Raw genomic sequence first — 4,443 nt, forward strand, 5'->3', positions numbered from 1 at the left:
CCCCCCTCTACCCCCCCTTTCTCCTCCTCCTCCTCTTTCTTTTTCTCTTCCCTTCTGTGCCTTTCAAGAACAATTCAGTACAGAAGTGGGGGAAGAAAGGCAGTTGCCTATCACCTGGTTTGGGGGCTCAAGTGAAGTAAGGAGTGTGTCTTCAATGGGGGGGGGGCATCAGAGAGAGAGAGAGAGAGAGAGAGATAGAGAGATCAATCAAGTAGGCAGATGGCCTTGGCCAGAATGTTGGTGCTCAAGCAGAGAAGGAGGGCATCCAAGTAGGAGAACAGCCCAGAACAGGAGCTCAGACCCTGAGAGTGAAGGGGACGTGTGACCAGGGCAGGGGCCAAGCACCAGGAGATGGAGTCCCTGAAGGATGAGCAGGGCCCCTCTAAAGGGCTGGGGCGGGGCGCCCAGAAAGTGTGAGATGTCAGAGTCTGTTGAGGTGAGGAGCACATCCATGTAGGGGAGGAGCTGGCGGGGGCAGCATGAGGCAGGGTGTCGGAGCCCAGGATGGCTGAGGCAGGGGCTGCATGCAGCAGGGGCAGTGGCAATGGGGCATCGGTTACCCACACTGGCACGGTCCCAATATGTAAATTTGTTGAGGTAATGAACTAGGTTTCTTACTGTTGGCAAAGGATGTTATAAATATGGAAAGGGGGAACATTAGAATGAGCCCTGAGTCTGAGAAATGGTCGTAGCTCAGAGGAGCCTGAGGAAACATGATGACCACATATAATGTGGCATCCTGGATGGGACCCTGGATGGGACCCTGGATGGGACCCTGGATGGGGCCCTGGATGGGGCCCTGGATGGGACCCTGGATGGGACCCTGGATGGGACCCTGGATGGGACCCTGGATGGGACCCTGGATGGGACCCTGGATGGGGCCCTGGATGGGGCCCTGGATGGGACCCTGGATGGGGCCCTGGATGGGATCCTGGATGGGACCCTGGATGGGACCCTGGAACAGAAAAAGAACATTCGGTAAAAACAAAAGAAGTCTCCCAGGTGTCCACTGACGGGTAAATGGATAAACTATGGTGCACACATACAACGGGATATCATTTGTCTTTAAAAAGGAAGAACATGTTGACACGTGCTACAATACAAATGGACCTTGAGGACAGTATGCTAAGTGAAATAAACCAGTCATAAAAGGCACATAAGTACTGTGTGATTCCACACACATGGAGCAGTCACAGCCTTAGAAACAGAAAGTAGAGCGGTGGTTATGAGAGCCTGGCGGCGGGTGGGGGTGCAGGGGGGGCGGAAATGGGGAGTTGTTTAATGGATATAAAGTTTCAGTTTTGCAAGATGAAAATCTGTATATTGGTTGCGCAACGATGGGAATGTATTTACCACTAGCAAACTGAACACTTAAAAATGGTTAAGAGTAATTTTATGTTATGTGTCTTTTCTCACAATTTTTAAAAAGCTAAGGAAATCTGAATAAAGTATGGACTTTAGTTGAGAATAATGTGTCTTAGAGGTTAATTAATTGTGACCAATGAACCATTATCATGTAAGATGTTAATAATAGGAAAACTGAGCCCAGGATATATGGAAAGTCTGTCCTGTCTTCACATAGGCTGGCCCTTGCCCTAAAGCAACCACTAAAAATATTTAAAAGAAGTAGAGATATCTGACCTTAATAGATATAAAAGTAATATTTTTAAACAGTCAGTTAATTCAAAAGAAGGCAGATAAAAAGAAATAAAAACACACGGGACTAATGGAAAACAAATAGAAAGATAGTAGATTTAAATCCAACCATACTGATAATTACATCTAATGTAAATGATCTATATACTCAAAGAAAGAGATTATCAGACTGGACTTTTAAAAAGACAAGACCCAACTATATGCTATCTTTTTTTAAAAATATAACTTTATTGATTTCAGAGAGGAAGGGAGGGGGAAAGAGGGATAGTAACATCCATGATGAGAATCACTGATTGCTGCCTTCTGCACGGAAAAGAGAGAGAAACATCACTGATAAGAGAGAATCACTGATCAGCTGCCTCCTGCACATCCCCTACTGGGGATCAAGCCTGCAACCTGGGCATGTGCCCTTGACCAGAATCAAACCTGGGACCCTTCAGTCTACAGGCTGACGCTCTATCCACCGAGCCAAACCAGCTAGGGCAATATATGCTATCTTTAAGACATAAGAATGACATCTAATATTTCTGCAGAAATTATGGAAAATGGATACTTGTGAAGTTCACAGTCAGAGGCAAAGGCTCATCAAAAGACTGATACCTAATCCTAGGACTATAGAAGGCTTCCCCTCCCCCCACCTACCACCACACTACTACAGGCCTATGTGCAGCAGGTCCTTTTACCAAGTATATCTTGTGTGGCTATCAAGAAACAAATTCCAAGACATACTAAAAGGCAGGAAACACGGTTTGAAGAGACAGAGCAAGCATCAGAACCAGACTCAGATATGGCAGGGTTGCTGAAATGATCAGGCCCAGAATTTGAAACAACTGTGATTAATATGCTGTGATGGCTAATTTTTTGATGTGTCAACTTGACCAGGATAGTAGGGGATGCCCCAGAGAGCTGGTAAACCATTATTGTGGAAGAGATGAGTATTGGATTCAGTAGACTGAGTACAGAATATTTGCCCTCAACCAAGATAGGCAGGTATTGTCCAATCTGTTAAGGGCCAGAAGAGAACAAAAAGGGAGAAGGAAGGGCAAATTCCACCTGTTTCCTCTTGAGCTGGGACATCCATCTTCTCTTGCCCTTGGACATTGGAGCTCCTGGTCCTTGGGCCTCTGGATTTCAGAACTTGCACCAGTGCCCCCACCCACCCCACCCCCCAGTTCTTAGGACTTTGGCCTTGGACTGGGAGTTATACCATTGGCTCCCCTGGTTCTCAGACTTGAACTGAATTATACCACTGGTTTTCCTGTTTTCCAGCATGCAATATACAAATGATGTATTATAGAAGTGTACACTTGAAACCTATATAATTTTATTAACCAATGTCCCCCAATCAATTCAATAAAATTTTTTAAAGAGAAATCAATAAAATTGAAAATATACAATCAATAAAGAAATTCAATAAAACCCAAAGCTGATTCTTCGAAAAGATCAAGCAATAAGCTTTTAGCTAGACTAAGAAAAAGAAAAAAGAGAAGATACAAATTACTAGCATAAATGAAAGAGGGGCATCGCTACCAATCTCATGTACATTAAGAGGATAATAAAGGAAAATGGTGAATAACTCTATGCCCACAAACTTGGTCACCTACCTGAAATGGACTGATTCCTTGAAAGCACCATCTGCCAAAACTCCCACAAGGAAAAACAGACTATTTGTATAGGCCTCTATCTATACAAATAGATATAGACTATATATAGGCCTGGGATTGGATTGATAATTAGTAGCCTTCCCAAACAGAAAGCACCAGGCCCAGATGCACTCACTCGTGATTTGAACCAGGAATTGAAGAAATTATACCCATTCTAGGCAATCAACCTCTTCCCGACGATAGAAGCAGAGGGAATACTTTCTGTCTCATTCTATGAGGCCAACATTACCCGCACAGCAAAACCAGACAGACAGTCAAGGAAACTGTAGCCAGCGGTTCTCAACCTGTGGGTCGCGACCCCCTTGGCCGGTCGAACGACCCTTTCACAGGGGTCGCCTAAGACCATCCCTCATATCAGATATTTACATGACGATTCATCACAGTAGCCACATGACAGTTACGAAGTAGCAACGAAAATAATTTTATGGTTGGGTCACAACATGAGGAACTGTACTTAAAGGGCCAGAAGGTTGAGAACCACTGCTGTAGACCAATATCTCTCATGTACATACATGCAAAAATTCTCAACAAAATATTAGCAAATCAAACCCAACAATGTATAAAGAGAATTATAGGTACAGAGGCGACCTCCACTCTGTGCGGGGTGGGAGGGGCAGGGGGGGAGTGCGGGGTTGCTAGGGTCCCACAGCACCTTCTGCGCCTGCGCCTGGGCCTAGGGTGGGGCTGCGGGAGCTGCGCTCTGGAATCGCACGCAGGTAGCGGGGCAACCGTCACCGTCACTCCAAGGCGTGTTGCCACCGGGATGGCTTCGGCCTGTGGGTCCTCAGCCTTGGCCGGCTCCGGAGCATCCCCGCCTGGCCCGGGAGTCCCAGCGGCCGGGGCCAAGGAGAAGGAGGAGAAGGAGGAAGAGGAGGAGGAGGAGGAGGAGGAGGAGCAGGAGGTGGTACGAGTCCGAGTCCAGAAATGTGCGGGCTTCTTGCCACCCGAGCTCCGCTCTTTCGCGGTTGACCCCCAGATCACCCCCCTCGACGTGCTGCAGCTCATCCTCGCCCGAGCGTTCGACCTGAGCGGGAAGCACTTTGACCTCCGCTACCGGGGCCGGGATGGGCTGGGCCAGGAGGTCTACCTCCCGCTCCGGTCGGACCGGGACCTCAGCACGGCC

General features: G+C 47.4%; 1 pseudogene; it reads left to right on the forward strand.

Annotated features, from left to right (window-relative positions):
* Window positions 1-418: 418 nt before the first annotated feature.
* Window positions 419-4,443, forward strand: part of LOC102772533 — a 5,418-nt pseudogene continuing 1,393 nt past the window's right edge.

The sequence above is a fragment of the Myotis davidii genome, unplaced genomic scaffold (assembly GCF_000327345.1).
Source record: "Myotis davidii unplaced genomic scaffold, ASM32734v1 scaffold327, whole genome shotgun sequence".
Classification (NCBI taxonomy): Eukaryota; Metazoa; Chordata; class Mammalia; order Chiroptera; family Vespertilionidae; genus Myotis; species Myotis davidii.